This window comes from Pogoniulus pusillus, chromosome 5, assembly GCF_015220805.1.
Source record: "Pogoniulus pusillus isolate bPogPus1 chromosome 5, bPogPus1.pri, whole genome shotgun sequence".
In the NCBI taxonomy this organism is placed as follows: Eukaryota; Metazoa; Chordata; class Aves; order Piciformes; family Lybiidae; genus Pogoniulus; species Pogoniulus pusillus.
Genome location: NC_087268.1, coordinates 2050615 through 2069081, shown reverse-complemented (window position 1 = coordinate 2069081; position 18467 = coordinate 2050615). Strand labels below are relative to the sequence as shown.

General features: G+C 38.2%; 1 long non-coding RNA gene across 4 annotated transcripts in view; it reads left to right on the top strand.

Moving 5' to 3' along the window:
- Window positions 1-18467, top strand: part of LOC135175212 (uncharacterized) — a 48380-nt gene that overhangs the window by 9714 nt on the left and 20199 nt on the right. The window contains exon 3 of one of the 4 annotated variants that reach the window (XR_010302290.1): window positions 1160-1616. The exons of 2 other annotated variants lie outside the window; for them this stretch is intronic. This is a non-coding gene — a long non-coding RNA (uncharacterized LOC135175212). Of the gene's footprint in view, window positions 1-1159; window positions 1617-15977; window positions 16111-18467 lie in introns of those variants that run through there. One more of the 4 variants, XR_010302289.1, reaches the window with a different exon arrangement.

Genomic DNA, 18467 nt, shown 5'->3' with positions numbered 1-18467 from the left:
TGCTGCAGTGCTACAGATACTACTGAGGCTAGCTCCAGGCGAGATAGCTTATTTGCATAGCATACTGAAATGCAATAATATTGAATATTTGCTGGAATCCTCGAGGCAAAAAAATACTTTTGCATTAAATACTGTCTCACTAACATACAACATACCAACTGTACAGCCCATTAGGATTATATGTTAACTTGTCCAGCATGTACAGAAGTAATATATACAATAGTTACACTGCTGAGAGAATATGCTGTCTAGTAGAGGAATCTGCTAAAATTAAGGAATCAGTCTCACATTCTTTTTCTCATCTTAATTTCTTGAGCGAGTCTTAAAATGAGCTTTATAGGTCATATTGAAGATATTATTTTAAAGTGTAATCACAGGGGAACTTGAAATATATTAATATAAATTAAAATGTAAGTCTGTGTTTGTTTTAAGTTCTTGCCAGTATTAGGACAGAGTTTCACTTTTTTACATCATGTATTGGTAATAAAGTAGTAAAGGCACCAAAGGCAGGTGCAGAAAGAAATTAACTGGAGGCAATACTGGTGGTATAAATTAAGTGGCAATAAAGTAGCTTAAAATGGGGAAGTATTTAAAAATAAAATAGGTTTTATTAACATACTTTAGAACCACAAGGATAGGATCACCATGGGTATGGTGAGACATGGACAGTAAGTTATAAGATTTTTTCTTGTCTATTTCTTGCTGTTTGCAGGGTGACATCTGTATTATAATTGCCATAGATTTCTATATTATTCAATTAAGAAAACAATTTATGTCACTAGGACTATCTCATGTGAGCCTGAGCACTGTAAATTAGACACAGGTAATCACGTTCTATGCGCTTCTATGCATGTGTGTGTGCCACATCAGTTTTTGTGGCACACTAACAAGCATTTTACCCAAGGGAGAAAAACTGCCACTTCTCCACAAACCAATGGCTAAAGTAATGACTTTTATTTCCTGAAATATTTATATGCTGTAATACTCATATCATAAGACTATCATGTGCTAAACAGCCTCTGCCTGATTAGTCTGTTTTAAGCATTTAAGAAAGTATAATAGATGTTTGAAAACATCAACATTATGGAGACACAGTTCTCAAGTTTTCTATGCCTTATAAAATGATTTCTTTTATGCTTCTTTAACTTTTTTTCCAAAGTAAGAAGAAGGCAGTTTGAAGGCTGGTGTCTGAGGTTTGGAAGAGCTACAGCAGGACTTCACATATAAACTGTTTGCCTCTGAATCCAACAAACTGATGCCTCTGCATGGTAGACTCACCTCTGTGCAGTGGCTTCAGTCTTTAAATTCGGTAATAAACACATATTAAACTTAAATATTAGTTAACACCTCTCCTGTTAGAATTTGAAGTGTTAACCTTAGGATTAGGGAACAGAAAATTTTATAGATACTGATTACTTTCAATGTTTTCAGTAAACCACTTTGTGAAAAGCAAGTGCCAAAATGTCATGTCAGTAAATAGAACTGTGCCTGGGAAGTGCATAGGTTTTCAGATGTCTGTTCTTTCGAAGAACCTCTGTCAACTAAATACAATAGTAAATTACATTATCATGTGTTCTGCTTTCTAAAATAAAGGAGGTATCTTCAATTAAAAAAAAGTGCTAATTATGATAGTTTAGTGCACTGCATATAGAAATTTTCATACCTGACCACCAGATAGAATCACTTAGACATGTTAAATCAACACTGTGAAACTATTAAACCAAAATAGGAGTAACAAAAAACAGGCTTTCCTGTTGTGTTGGTTTGAGGCTAATTGGAATGTTTTAATGAGAGAAATTAGATAATTGGCTGTGAAAAGAAAATAGTAGTATGTCTATATCACTCATTGGTTTTGCTTAAGGATATTAAAATCAAGAAATAAGAACAAAGTCAGTCAGTCTGTGACTGCTGCTTGCCGTATTAACCATCTCTGCCTGAATCTGTGTGACCTGATCCAATCATTCTCCTTCTACCCTGTTGCTGGCCTTGCTTTTGCATCTCACTCCTGCACATAAACCTTCTGTGATAGGGTGGAAAGAAGGACGGGAGTTAGTTCAGAGCCCTCCTGAGCGGTTCTGCTGTTCGGGAAGGGGTTTGAGTTTCTGTACTACTTTTAGCTTGCACATAATTGTATATACTTGTAAATATCTGTATATATTGTACATATATATGCTTGTAAATTTGTATTATGCTGTAAAATACAGCTTCACCCCTAACTTCCAGCTGGCTGTGAGGGGATGACTCCTAAACCACTACATATGTGCACTTACTTTTGCCAAGTGATGAGGACATTTGGCTCATTTTAACTGTAGTTTGCGTCACAGGCATACTCTAAGCTGGCCATCTAGAGCTGTTTTATAACAAAACAAATGTTTTGCTCAGGCTGTGATTTATCTTACCCTAATACTCAGGCCTAAAATGTATGATATAAATTGAATACTAGGTATTTTTGTCTTTCAGAGGGCCACTCTCTGAGGCAGATAATGTGCTTAGGTACATGTTTATTTCATAGATATCTTAAGCCATGTTTAAGGTAGACTGTTTCACCACAGGTATTTCTGCTAATTCTTTCCCCATTAAAAAAAAAAAAAACACCAAAAAACTAGTGAAAACAATCACCTTTCAAAGACTTCAGAATGATATATGCAAATATATATGTGACTTCTTTGCAAGAATATGTATTAATATATAATTATATAACATTAGCAACGAAATCATCTTCTCCTTTAAATAGCCTAATGCCTCTCTGCTCGCAAACATTAACCATCATAAACATCTGCACATCATACAGATATAACTGCATGACATCTGAAGGGTGATGCATCTACAATAGGTGTGCAGCAAAGTTCCACGTTTTTGAGTGTTTTTGCATGAATATGAAACCATCTTTCTTGACGGGCTATAGGTAAAGAGTTTTTAATAATTATCACTCATACACTTTACATATAGAATTTGAAGTTGCATATTAACATAATGAAAAAGAGACTCAAAGGACATTCTAAGAATTGAAGAATAGTTCTCAAGGATTGTCTGAACTGCACCTTTTCAAAGTAATATATAGTTCTTGTGGAGAGAGATAAAATGCATTTTAATGAAGAATTGAATTTAATTTTATTTCTTTATATTTTTGAAATTGCTGGAAACACACATTGCTTTGGTTAATGTAGCAGAAAAGCACTGAGCTCCCCCTTCACTCCCAATATGCCCAATTATCCTTGGGTTATGAGACACGTAGTGTCAAGTTATTCCTTGTTAAGGTGATTTAAAACTGTGATTCAAATACCTCTAAGTGACATGCAATCTACCTAAGCTTCTAAAAGTCAAAGGGCAGGCTGGAGCTGTTCCACTTGGTATAAATAACAGCAGGAGCCACAGCATCAGTCTGACTCATATTTCTCAAGGAAGTGCCCTAATCACTGGTGTATGGAGGCAATCATTCATTTGTTCTGGCCCAGTGAATATTTATTTATTTAAAATGGAGCAGCTCCAACAGGAGAGGCAGAGACTGATGTAGTGCATTTTAGTAGCAGAGTAATTACATAACAGAATTTATGTTAGTCAATAAATCCCTGCAACAGGGAATCACAAGATAAAACTATTACAGAAAGTCTCAGTCATACATTTAGACAGGTGGCAGTTCTGAGAAATGGCAATCTATTTCCAGAGCATGTTTCTCTTTAAAAGCACACACCATCAGAAATGGAAAAAACAGTGCTGGTCATACTGGTATTTCAGACTTAGAAGTACTGTGATGCTTCTTCCCATAATTACTAATCCACCAAGGGAAGGTGTAATACAGGACTCCAAACACTTGGAGAGCAGTCTTGTTTCTAGCAGCAGTGTTATGCCTAACCCTGGAAAAGCGAGCAAATAAAAGATCATTTCAGTCCTCTTTTGTTTGTAATTTGTCTTGCATATTAGTTTGTTAGTTCTTGATTAGATAAAGCTTTCTGCTTTAATGAGCATGCACCAGATGAATGGGTGTTGGTTGAGCCTTGGGTCATGAAGCCATTTTAAACAATATATTTTGCCAGTTTACATCAATAAAAATAGTGCAATCACAAAGCTTCACAATATTCATGAGAAACATAGCCATGTCCACTTAAATTGCTGCCATTCATTTTAATCTGAGAATTAAAAAGTGTTCACCTTTTATAAAACTGTAAAGCAAACCTTATTCTTCATTTGTCAACATTCATCTCTTCCCTATTGCTTTTTATTATTACTCAAATTGCCTTTTCTGCAAGCAAAAGGGAACAAAATACAAGAAGCAAAGGAAGGAAAATAATGTCACCCACTAAATAACCTTGGCTTAAGTGTTTGATTTGGCTTAGCTGGAGTTCATTCTCCCCAGAGCATCTTTCTAGTGCTGTGGTTTGCAATGCTGTAGCTGGGTGTTGGTAACGCGTTAGTGTTTTTGCTGCTGCTGAGCCAAGCACCAAAGCTGTGCTTTTCCAACATTCCCTCACTCCAAGAGAATACTGAGAGGTGGGCAAGATCTTGGCAAGGGACATGGCTGGGCCAGCTGACTCAAAGTGGCCAAAGGGGTATTCCATGCCATATGTCAGCTCAGATGTATAAGCTAAATGAAAGAAGGAAGTGTGGGGACATTTGCTGACGGCGTTTGTACTCCAGAGCAGTTAGGTTAAGCACATACAAATATGATGCAAACGGTTTAAGATACATGCAGAGAACTGTGAGAAACATGGGAGAAAAGTGGAATAGTTTCAGTAGGCATGTTCAATCTTGTAACCTAGTGTCAGACCATGAGAATGATTTCAGATGAATGCTAGAGACAAGGCTGAATTATATTTTGGAAAGGAAATAACCATGTTTCACAAAGCTTATTTCTTATACTGGGAAGCTAAAGAAAATATACTTGATACACACGGGCCCATTTACTCTTTCTCCTCATCAGTGAGTATTTCAGATGACATAGAAGCACCTGCCTTAAGCAGAGGGTTCAAGACCACAAGATGATTCAGCAATTCATTCCATAAGAATTTAAGATGATAGCTATGAAGGAAGCATTTGGAGATATGTTGGCTCATCATCACATCCGTGAGCTGGAGTCTAGTTAACTGAATGATAACATTAAATTGCAGCAAAAATACTGTGGGCAGTAAAAGGCAATACTAACCCTAGAATTGCCTATAATCGTGTCTTGTAATTCTTCACTTATAGGCAAGTGCAGTGTGTATTTATGACTATGTTAATAGGTTTAACAACATCACCAAATAGTTTCTTTCTCCTTCTCAGGGCCTAAGATCCAATTTCTTGCTACTGCTGACAACAACCCAGCACCTGCTTCCCTTTCCATCAAAGTTTGGCAATTGAGGGCACTGACCTAGTCTGAGCAATCAGATGCACTTTACATTTCTATTAGGAAGCTTTAAAGGACCATGATCACTGTGGACTACAAATCAGTCTGCAGGGAGGATGGAAGCTGTTGCAGACAGTAGTATTGAAGATAGGAGTCACTTAACTGGAATTATTTTTACAAAAGTTGCTGTAGTTCAGGCAACAGCATTTGAAGACCTACTAACATTCACAAGTCTTTCATCCAGTGCTCAGATTCATCTACTAGAGCATATACTGCTCTAGGCAATTTTGTGGCAGCCAGCTGGATGCCAGCACTGCTCCAAAAGAGTTGTGTGGTTTCTTAACATATTAATTTCTCAAATAGTGAGGTTTTCTTCCAGTTGACTGCCTAAAAGTAACCTTGCTAGCTGACAGCATTTGCAGCAGTTATATACTTATAATGAGGGTAAGAATATCACTAAAATAAAAACAACAACCAAGTATTAATCAGTTACCCTTTAGGACTGCTCTTGAGCTACAGGTAGATAAAACTGGTCACACACTTCCTAACTTTGGGCAAGTTTATGACAGGTATACTTTTAAAAATGGCTTATAGAGACAAAAGAAATGAAAGGGTAGTGTCAGCAGGTGAGTCAGATCTCTAGAGTTCCCTCTTTTGCTTGCCCATGCTGGCTCTCTGCCACCTTTGTTTGAGTTCTTGCAACTTGAGATAAACCTTTCTTGAGCTTAGAGGAAGTCATCCTTGAAAATCACCTAGCTCTCCTAGGCCCTACTTTCCTTTCACATTATTGATTATTCTAGTAGCTGCCATAGACTCAGGTATGCTATCTGAGTGGGAGTGGTTTGTGAAACTGTCACCTATATTAACTGGTTTGGGTTACAAGTTTAAAGAAAAACACAAGAAGCAACCATCAAGGCTTGCTCTGATAAGCCTGTCAGTAATCAGGCTTCACTGTTATAAATTACACATCTCTATTTCTAGTAGAATGGATCATGAAGCTGCTTTTTTTTTTTTTCCAGGAGGTTCTTCAGTTTCTTGGTTCTTACTAACTGCATATCTTTTTAAAGTGTATTCTGAATTAAAATTTCCACAAGTCCTCTAATGAAAAATACTTCCTCCTTGGAGCTAAGTGCTCCAAAGCAAAGAGACAGACCACCTCCAACTTGAGAAAAACAAGATGAAACTTTTGAACTATATTTTGTGCTTCTTGGTGTGAACTTGGCATCATTAGATTTATGAGTAGCTGCCACTATATTAATACAATGAGACAAATATTTTTGACAAGATGACTTGGAAAACATCCTCACTGTATTTTATATTCATCCCTTCAATGTACAAGGTTAAGGATTTAACCCATTTCTTCAGCACTACCCATAGTTTTATCTTAATTTAACCTGTTCACACTACAGTGCATTTAAAACTCACTTGTCCTTGGGTTTAGCCCTTCTGATTTTTTCCCTCCTTTTATCAAGGCAAAGCAGAAGCTAAAGAATGAATGCGAATGACATCTCATCTCAATTTACTTTAATTTACATTACCACAGGTAGCAGTTAAGAAAGCATTTAAAATTGAGAAATTATTGACTAACTGACAAGTCAAGGGAAGGGCATTAGCTCTGAACATGTTGACTACTCATTGTTAAAAATCAGAATGAAATTTATAAGGACTCAGTGAATAATAAAAGCTGTCTAAATAAAGTCTCTGACCATATATTACCACCCATTTTACCCCTTGCTTTCTTTCCCCTCAAATGAACAGTACATTTCCAGCATCATTTTCATCTTCTTCCTCAGTTTCAGCTAATTCCTTTCTTCTTCTTTTTAAAAGCTTCTGTTCCTTTCATATTTCATCTCTCTCCATTCCATTTATTAATGTGCTGCCATATAGGAGGCAAAATGAGCACTTTCCCCCAGCATTACAAATGTACTTCTCAGTGAATTTCCATACCACTGGGCATCTTAAATTGACATTGGATAAATTAGTTAAGTATTTTGAAATACAGGACTAAAATAGTAGCAAAAATGTATTTAATATGAATGCTCAAAAAAAAACCCAAACCCTGGAGAAACATCTTTATCAGCTAACTCTGGTCATGCATAGCCAATTAAAATACTGCATATTAAGCATCCACAACTGTTAAAAGTGAGATGAAAACTTGGTCTTCTGAATTTTCACACATAGAATAATAAGCTCAGGATCAGTGGCCTGTAGAAAGAGAAAGAAACCTGAGGACATCTACCACTGATTCAGAATAATGAATCTACTGTCACCAGAAGTGAGATTCTGATGATTTGAGGCTAGAAAGTTGATCCAGCAAGAACAAGAGAAACTTTTTAGTTATTCTGTCTTGGGAGAGAACCATTAGTTCAGATATTTTTTGTGGCTATGTTTAATCTGGTTTTTCACATTTAAAAAAAATGTATTCACTTCCAAAAAAGATGAGAGAGGAAAGAGATACCTATTGCAGATTCAAATTCATCCTGTGCCAGCTCTAGCTGGTTGGAGTTAGCCTTTGCAGCTCACAGTGCTTAATATCAAAGCTCTGCCATTTTTCCTATTTCTTTTCCATGGAGTTTAAGGGAAAATGTACAAAATAAAAAGGTTTTTAATGTTTGGTGGTGACTTTAGGTAATCAGTCATTGATAAGAGACAAGAATGTTTAAAGAGTCATTCAGCCCACCAAGATCTGAATTGTTCCTCCAAAGTCATTAGTCTCTTGCCACAGCTATAAACTAAACTTTGGCAAGCAGACTTTGAACTTAGTATTGTTCCTAATTTAGCTGGGATAAATCAAGGCTATAATGATGTTCTTTGCTTCAAAATTCTTGTCAGGTCTCTCCTTCTCCACAGACATGAAATGTGAGCTGTAACATTAGTTATGTATAGGAGTAGGAAAAGAGAAGGAGGGAAAGGAAGTTGGCCCCTCCTGAGCATTTGCCTGCAGATGCATCAGAAGGAAAAACAGGCGTTGGGTGGAGAAGTAGGGAGAAGCAGGGAAGAAAGGAGGCCCAGCTCATGTAATTCATCTGGCTAAGAGCAGAGGTGCTGAATCAGCAGACTGCCTGCTCAGAGGCGTGTGAGTGCATGAGAACTGCTTATCTCTCTCCTGATGATGACATTGCACTGAATACTGAACTTGATGTTAGCATGATTTGATATTTCTTCTTCAGTCTTTGTTGCTAACATTCATTGGTATTGTTGTAGCTTGTGGCCATTGGTATTGTTGTAGCTTGGGGGCTATAGGGTTAAAAAATCATCTAGGGGTGGAGGAGCCATACAATTGTTATTCAAGCTCACAGTTCTGCTATCTCAGCTCACAGCAAGGGCAGCTTGTGCTCCTTTTCTCTCCCTCCTGCCTGCTGTCTCTGGCAGGAGCTACTGACCTGGGCAGATATGTAGGAAGTGAGCCTGGCTGTGGCTGCCGAGGCCCTGTTTGAGCCTAGGGGTAGGCAGAGGCACTGTGAGGGAAGAAAAGGAGTACTGAGGACTGTAGATTTAGTTTGTGGTATGGGGAAGAATAAAGGGGCTTGCTGCTGTACATTCTCTGTAATTTTTCTGTCTTTCTTTTCAAACATAGTTCTATTTTTCCTGCCCAGTCTACCTGACAGTATCCTTCTGTTGGCTCTTTAAAACCCATGACAGAATAATAATGGTTGCTGGTTTGCATAGTTTGAATTGGAGAGGAAATAGAGAATTGAAGCTTAGGGAGAAAATGGTGCCTGTTGGTGAGCTGGTGATGGAAACTGGAAGTGTCAGGTGTTACTGAGTTAGGACCATGCCTCAGGGGGTGTCTGCGCCTGCTACCTCGGTTGAGAGCGCAGTTTTGTCCTCTGCAAGTGGTCTGGCTCATTAGGAAGTGCTTTGTGCTTCTCCTAAACTCGCTTCCCATCTCAAAACACAGGGGAAGTGAGGGAGGAGTTTGCAGAGAGGAGGTGCTTGGCCCTCCTGCCATTTTGAACCGTGACACAGTGGCAGCTGCAGAGCCGTGGAGAGAGATGATTTGGATGAGTGAGCCGCTCCCCTTTTGGGGGGCACAGGGGGTAGAAGCAAGTAGCAGGCAGCGGTTTGGATGGTCTGAGGTGGTTGAAGAAGTTGATATGGGTGCCCCATGCACAAAGCGGCTGTGGCTTGAGCTGACCCACAGCACGGTGCCAAGCGGCACTGCATGGGCTGAGCTGGAGGGGTGGGATAGAACAGAGCTGGGGAATCCATTCGTCTTTTCCCTTCCCAATGTGAATCCGTGGGCTGCAGGAATGCAGGTGGCTCCAGCCATGCTGGTGGCCTCCCCTGGCTCCAGGTGGTGCTTCAAAGATCATGCTGCACAGAAGCAGCTCCGTCCTTGTTGGCAGGTTGATTGCAGTGGCAGCCCTGACGTGAGTGACTTCTGTCCTCCTGCTGGATGCAGCCGCTCCCTGTTCCGGGGATGAGCCAATGACACCACAGCAAACGACCATGCCTCAGTACCCCTCTGGCTGCTTCTGCTGCACCCACTGCTAGCTTTCCCCACCACTGTTTTGGCTGCTGCTTCGCTGCTGCCTGACCCCATCCCTATCTTCTTTAAGGTTATTCTATTCTGTAGTAGTTTTTTCCCCTTATATTAGTATTTTTAGTTCAAGCTGTAAAAAATACAATTACATTTTTCCCAACTTTCCAAATTCTGAGTTGTAGTGAATTTACTCCAGTGGAGGAGGAATCTCTTCCAACTCATTGAGTATTCACAGAATTGTCACTCTGAAGGTATACTCCATATTCACATTTCTTTGTAATGAACCACTTCATTAAGATTGTTTTCTGCACTTCTTTTTTTCACACCTTTATCATTTTAATAGCAGTTAAATGACAAAGAATGTACACTAAAATAAGTAACTTTAGAAAGAAACTGATTGTACCAGCTGCATCTGGGGGGAGATTAAATGGTATATGAAATTGTTCTTATGCAAATTGCATTAGAGTTTAAACAAAGTTTTCTACCTGAAAGCCTTCTGATTGATTTATACTGCATGGTTAGGACAAGGTTGAGCAGGGCTACAATGAAGATTGTTTTTGCTCATCTTCTTTGCAGATAGAATAAGACAGCTATTTTTTGCTTGGGCAACGTGTTAAATATAAAAAGTTGGACATTTTTAATTGTATCCTCATAGTAAAAAAATATTTCTCACTTTCTATTTAAAACTTACCTATCTACAAGTGTCTTCTGCAATCTTCTCAGTGTTATCTCACATAGAAGCATAGAATCAACCAGGTTGGAAGAGACCTCCAAGCTCAGCCAGTCCAACCTAACACCCAGCCCTAGCCAGCCAACCAGACCATGGCACTAAGTGCCTCAGACAGGCTTTGCTTCAACACCTCCAGGGACAGTGACTCCACCACTTCCCTGGGCAGCCCATTCCAATGCCAATCACTCTCTCTGGGAAGAACTTCCTAACAACATCCAGCCTAGACTTCCCCCAGCACAACTTGAGACTGTGTCCCCTTGTTCTGCTGCTGGTTGTCTGGCAGAAGAGACCAACCCCACCTGGCTACAGCCTCCATTCAGGTAGCTGTAGACAGCAATGAGGTCCCCCCTGAGCCTCCTCTTCTCTTTCTCTCTGAAAAGCAGACATTAAAAGGTGGCATAGGAAAAGCCAGGAGGGAGAGCCACACTTGATGAATCAGTCAAATAAAAGCCCTTTCTGCGTGCTCAGAGATAACAAAGAAGGCTAAGGGGAAAATCACACAACTGCAGGAAGAAGCTTGCTCAAACTTGTATGCATCATCAGGAATGATGAAGCTGAAATCATGTAGAAACTGAAAATACATTCAGATTCCTTCATATTGACTACTTAGTGACTCTGATCTTGTTGCAGGTGAAATAGAGAATACACAAAATGCCCAAAGAAAGAAAAATACAAGAGTTATGTTAAGCCAACCAAAGATAAAATGAGATGGTCCATATCAGATCTCTTGATGTGGAAAATATAATGAGAGGAGGAAGGAACTCAGTATCCAAGTCTCTGTCCTGGAAGTGGGCTGTGGTTTTCAGAGAATCTTTAAAACAGAAAGAGATGGAGACACTTGTGAAAAGAAATGTGTTCAAGATGTAAGACATAGAAAATCAAGACCCATGATTGCATGAAATGGGTCAGCCTGTTAAATAATATAACATAGTGTATATTAATCTTAGAGTATTCTGCTTCTCCATTTTGCATGACAAAGCCACACTGATGTTTTGCCTACTATTAATGTCAAGAGCCCTAAAAAGATTAACTTAATTAGAAATACATGCAACACATAAGCATAAGCTGTGGTAAAATTATAATGCTGCCCAATTGCAAATTTAGAGTAAGTCCTGCACTTGGAATTAAAATAAAAGTCAGCAAATGAAATAAATAAAACAAAGTGTAACAAAGCTGAGAGCACAAAGAGGCAAAAGAGAAATAAATTAATACAATACCATTCTATTCTGTGGAAGAGTTGCATTTGCATGCCAAGAAATAGCCAAAATGTCTTCTTGAGCAAACGTTTTAATAGCAGATAAGTAGTAAATCTGTGCTGCTATAATTTCACTGACTTTAAAGGCTGAAGTACATTGCCAGCAGTATTGCCAACTGTTCCCTAGTTATACAGAACTTAGGACCAGTCCTCCTAAAGATGTTTCTGCTCTTTTCCTGTTCCTTCTGACAATATAATGGAGAAAAATGAACACAGTCATATTATGTTCAGCCTCAGGAGGCAATTATATTTCAGATTTAAGGCCCCACTACTCTGCTGTTCTTGTTCCAACAGTGGTGAGTTAACTCTGTGTCTCAACCTGCTTCTGCAGAAGACATGGTTCTTTTATTGATCCCCACATGAAACCAAGAAGGAACCAAATAGTTAGTTGGGAAAAGCACTTGAATTTTATTTCACTTACATGTACAGGAGGGAAAGATAGAAAAGGTGGAAAAAAGCAAGAGGTAACAAAAGCAGAGATAGTTACTACTGAAGATAAAGCAGCATCTCATCACTCCTGAAGGTTTCAATCAGTGGGGAGCTCAAATTTTCCCTGTTACCTTAAAGGTTTTGTGTCTTTTATCTCCTATGTGGTCACAGCTCCTTATTCAGTTGCCACAATTATAGCACATTCAACTTGTGTCAGCACTGGTCTCATGCTTAGTTACTTGTGGCAATCCAGGCCCCATGATAAGTTGCACGTGTCAGCCCTGGTCTCACAATTCACTGTGTTCTCTTTTGGCTCCAAATGGCTGTGTCAGTCATCTATGAGGGTGTTCTCCACCAAAAGACTCCTAAAACTGTCACAGTGAGCCTGAGCTTGTATTCCAACAAATCCTTACGTGGAACCTGCCATCCTGTTTTCTTATTGTGCAGCTCCTATTGAGCTCTTGTTCTTGCCCACAGGACATTAGGGTCTCTTAATGGCACAAATACTCTATGTGAAGCTTCCAAATGCCTTGGAACTTGGAACTACTGCCAGAATAGTCAATTGATAAGGAATTTTTGGATCTTCCTCTTTTATAAAAGTACACAAATGTTCATCCACGTGGATCTTGGAGGCTGACAAGATGACTAAGCAGGTCAGTACTAACTCTGAACTCTATGACACTGCGAATGGAGATGGCGATATTGCTGTGTTCTCATTTGGCACTAATATAACAGTCTAAGTCATCAAAAGCTGCCAGGAAAGATAGAAGAGGTTGTACTTTGCAGTTTGCTAAGGATCCCTATGAGCCTAAGAACAGCCTGGAGCCATCCTAGAAACTTCTGAACATAAAATTGATAGACTATTAATGAGCATATACATTAAGGAAGAACAACTCAGATTACTCCTAAGGATACTCTGTCAGAGTTTATACTGTTTCATCATCTCTTCTGTAATTAGCCATATAGCCCAAAGAAAGAAGCAGCAGAGATTTTATATATTACTGCCTTTGTCTGCAAGATTGATAGAATTCAAAATGAGAGGACACACATTTTTTTCTATAAATGTTCCAGCTTCTGAATTTCATATCTTTTAGTAATGAAAATATGAAAATGAAAACAGAGTAGATCAGCAGCAGAAATCCTCTTGGTATGTGGTGTAAGGTTTTCAGCCAAGAAGATCAAAACTAAAGTCTAAAGACTCTAAGAATCATCAGGACATGATAAAATCTGTTTGCATTCAAAGTATCTTAATGCAAAAGTTACAAGGCAATAAATGAAGATTATTAAAGACCTACAGCTTCTGCCCTTCTGGCAGAAGTTTATTTAAACTATGCTGTAAAAAGCACAATTCTCTACCTAAATAGATGTCAGTTTGTGGGGGGGGGGAAAATGGAGTTTCTGCTTTCATAATAATTCTGTTGTAAGCAATGAGAAAGGTCAAATTAAATACTTGATCAATTTTTCCAGTCCTCGGCATTGTCGTTCCATGGTATTTGCAGCTTGTATGAAAATGGGTGATAAAAGCCAGATTAAATCATAGAATCAACCAGTTTGGAAGAGACCTCCAAGATCATCCAGTCCAACCTAGCACCCAGCCCTCGCCAGTCAACTAGACCATGGCACTAAGTGCCTCAGCCAGGCTTTGCTTGAACACTTCCAGGGATGGTGACTCCAACACCTCCCTGGGCAGAAAGAAGACAGGGAGAACAGGAGATTAAAAAGTCTGAATCTCAGCTGGGCTTTGGCTGATTAAGGGTTGCTGACTACATCTGAAATACACATGAGAAAAACCCCAGTGTAATTCATCTTCATAGAGAATAATATCATCTTTCAACTATGTTTTACTCTTTTTTACACATTGAGTATCCTTTACATCATGCATATCTATGAACTCTTTGATTTAAGCTGACCTCTCTATATCATGGCTGTAGACTGTCAGAGATAATTTAGGAAATTATATCTGCAAACATTATCCTTAAATCCCTGTTAAAACTGATAAGGGGGAATAAAACCCTTTGAAATGTCATGTGAATAAGATATTTTATAGACATTTGGTATCTCAAGGTTCCCTCTACAACTATGACAAGTGAAAATCCCCTGTCACCTAAGAAAGAGTTCAATATTATCACATTGTTTACTATTCCTCTAATTATTCTCACTGAGCTTTGACTTCTATATCTGAAGTAAATTGGTTCAGAAGAATTCAGTTGTCATAGGATTGAATCCTACCATGTGCTAGCAACTGGTTTATGAATCATTTGCTAAACTGAGAAGCATTGAAAGGCCTGGAACATAAACCCTATGAGGAGAGGCTGAGGGAGCTGGGGGTGTGCAGCCTGGACAAGAGGAGGCTCAGGGGGACCTCATTGCTGTCTACAACTACCTGGAAGGAGGTTGTAGCCAAGTGGCCAGGCAACCAGCAATAGAACAAGGGGACACAGCCTCAAGTTGTGCCGGGCGAAGTCTAGGTTGGATGTTAGGAGGAAGTTGTTGCCAGAGAGAGTGATTGGCATTGGAATGGGCTGCCCAGGGAGGTGGTGGAGTCACTGTCCCTGGAGGTGTTCAAGAAAAGCCTGGCTGAGGCACTTAGTGCCATGGTCTGGTTGACTGGCTAGGGCTGGGTGCTAGGTTGGCCTGGATGATCTTGGAGGTCTCTTCCAACCTGCTTGATTCTATGATTATGATTATATTTGTATTTTAAACACATACATTTTCATCAAAGAATTGCCAAACCCTGGAGTATTGTTTTCTGCACACACTTCTTGTCCAGAGCAGTTATTTTTGCTGCATAATGTGAAGTGGAGATAGGAAGTGAATACTAGGTTTAAAGGAAGACTAAGTTAGTAGCTTTTGAATGCTCATTTCTGCGTGACATATCTAAGGGGACACAGGAAAGCTTTAGTTCTGAAACTTCTTTTGTCAATTACAGACAAATTCTACTAAGTAGATAGCAGAGAATTGTAGAATATCTCAATTGGAAGCAACCCATAAGGATTGTTGAGTTCAACTCCCTGCTCCTTGCAGGACTACCTAAAACTAAACAAAAAGTCTGATCATTATCCTATGACCTTGAACTCTGACAGGCTTGGTGCCATGACATGGAAAGTGTTTCAGTGATGAACCACCCTTTTACTGAGGAACTCTATCCTAATGTCCTCTCTGGACTTCCCATGCCACAGATATATTCTATTTCTTCATATCTTACCACTGGGCACCAGAGAGGAGATTGACATCCTCTGCTGCCCAAGTATGTTCTGATTCATTGCTATTAGTGGGATTTTCTCTTATCCTTATTTTTACTTTGCATAAATACTGTGCTTTATTCCTTGTATAAAACATGGCCAGATGTGACTTGGTATTTTCAAATACTTTCCTATGTCTTTAAAGTACTTAGGAAAGAATCATTTTCTATTACCTATAAAAAGGATTTGTTAGGTTTGCATTCACTGAAGCTCATTTTCAAAACTTACTTTCTACATTAGTAATTCATTAAAAATGTATGTTTGTTTTTAGATGTAGTCTAGTTCTGTAATTTGTTTTACTTTCCATCTAATCTCTAGTGCTCTGGGTTGATTCTGTTTCTTTGAACCAAATGAAGACAACCACAGCATAATTTCTGTGGGTTTTTTTCCTAATGTACCACAGATTTTGAATATTTGCAGATGGATCTTCTTATAGGTTAATTCTAGTCTATAAACACTGTTGCAGAGTCAATTTCTCACTAGCTGCATGAACATGAATGTTTTATCAGGGAAATATATGTCTGAGGTACAGCTGTTCTTCCATCAGCAAACTCCTTTTGGAAGAATTATTCAGTCTCCACTTTAATTCAAGTAAAACATGAACTTGTCAGAAAGTATGAGGATGACAGCCACCCTTTGATGACTGTATGTATGCCATTTTACTGTTCATAGTTCTGTGATTATGAGGAGGTCTTATTACTGCTTCATAATGAATTTTATTTCAGAGGAAAAAATGAAAGAGCTCATTAGCTAACACATTACATGTAGAAAGCATATGTGAAACCAATATAACACAAAGGCATTAACAGCTTTCTTCCCTGTTGTCTACCATTTATGTGAATTCCAATTTTGATAATGCAAAAAGAAATCCATACTCAATAGAAATCTATATTCAAAAGAATTCTATATTCAATACTGTCAATTCAAATACAGAACAAGCTGATAAATCCAATTTTGATAATGCAAATAGGAATCTATATTCAATAGGAATCTATATTCAATAGGAATCTATATTCAATACTGTCAATTCAGATATAGAACAAGCTGATAAATCCAATTTTGATAATGCAAAAAGAAAGCCATATTCAATAGAAATCTATATTCAAAAGATTTCTATGTTCAATACTGCCAATTCAAATACAGAACAAGCTGATAAATAAAATATTGATAATGCAAGTAGAAATCTATATTCAGTAGAAATCTATATTCAGTAGAAATCTATATTCAGTAGAAATCTATATTCAGTAGAAATCTATATTCAGTAGAAATCTATATTCAGTAGAAATCTATATTCAGTAGAAATCTATATTCAGTAGAAATCTATATTCAGTAGAAATCTATATTCAGTAGAAATCTATATTCAGTAGAAATCTATATTCAGTAGAAATCTATATTCAGTAGAAATCTATATTCAATACTGTCAATTCAGATACAGAACAAGCTGATAAATCCAGTTTTGATAATGCAAAAAGAAAGCCATATTCAATAGAATTCTATATTCCAAAGCATTCTATATTCAATACTGTCAGTTCAAATACAGAACAAGCTGATATGACATTCTGAAGTCTGTCTAATATTTAGTAAAACAAAGAAAGTATTTCCAACATGAACTCAGAAGATTACCACGTGTAAACCAGCAGAAACATAAAACAAATACTGATAGTAAGGCAAGACATGTTCACATGTGTTAATAATCCTCACCTTTCTACCTTTTGTGGATAACAACTTCATGGAAGAATCCACTGGGTGCCCTTTGAAATTTTCCATGCCTTGGTTGGGGGGACACTGAAAGAGGGGGGAAAAAGAGGGGGGAGGGGGAGAATCCACCACCTATTAAATATTTACTAGTCTTAATAACACTCAGTCTTAAATATAAACTGGTTTTAATGAGGAATTTCTGGGAGGTGCCAGAACAAAACCATTTTAAAGGGGTTAGACAACCTGATGTAGTCGGATGTTACTGTGTTTATGGTAGCAGACATTCAGCAGAAGCCAAAATGAAATACTGCATAATGTTCTATGCTAAGGAAATGGACAGTTAAAAATAAATCTCTATTTCACATTCCCAGCTCTGAACCTGAAAATGACAGCTATTACCCAGATTTGCATTTTATCCCAGCTAAAATAAAGTCAATAAATCACTGGGCTTTTGGCTGCTCAGATAATTACACTGTGAGTGGCTGGTATGAGTTGCACCAGGGAGAGATGTTTTCAGAGGGTTAGAGCACAGAACAGAAAGAATGACAGTGAAAAATGGGCTTGATTACCATGTTGAGATGAGAGATTAAAGCATGCAAATCACTGAACTCGGTAACCTCTGCTGAGACCCATCAGCCAACCACATCAAATACCCAGACAAGGTAAGTCTCTGTAGTGGAACACCTTTACAGAAGTAATAGCTAAGGTGAACAACCATTTGGTTTAAAGGAAGAAGGGAACCTTTTGGTGACATGTAAAAAAATATTCCTATGTGTCTTTGCAAATAGTTGTTCCATCAACATTGCAGTTTTCAAGGTGGTTTACCAACTTGTTCCTGTGAATAGAAGTACTTTGAAATCTTCTTCATTCACAGATACAACTAGCTTAAGTCTAATACACTTCAAATCTTATCTGTGTATCAGACTACCTAGCAGCAAGATGTTCAGCTATTTGGACTTGTCAAGAGTATTTGAATGGATATATGATCCAAATATTTGTACATCTATGCTGTATGACTGATCATTTCAACCTGTAACAGTCTCCCGGATTCCTCAATCATAAATCAGTGTTCAGTCTTATGAGAAATGTAGAAGTGTGTATTTCATGGCTCCTCTCATAGCTGTCCTGAATCCCAGCCTGAACTGCATCCTCTGCACTCCTTTCCTGCATGAGGATTCCTTAGAATGCTGACCAAAAACCAAAAATTAAGATTGAAAAATTAGCTTTATTATTCTGTATGAATTTGTGTTTGAAATTCCAATGATTGCTCCCAAATAAAAAAGGAATTGTATATATGTGAATAT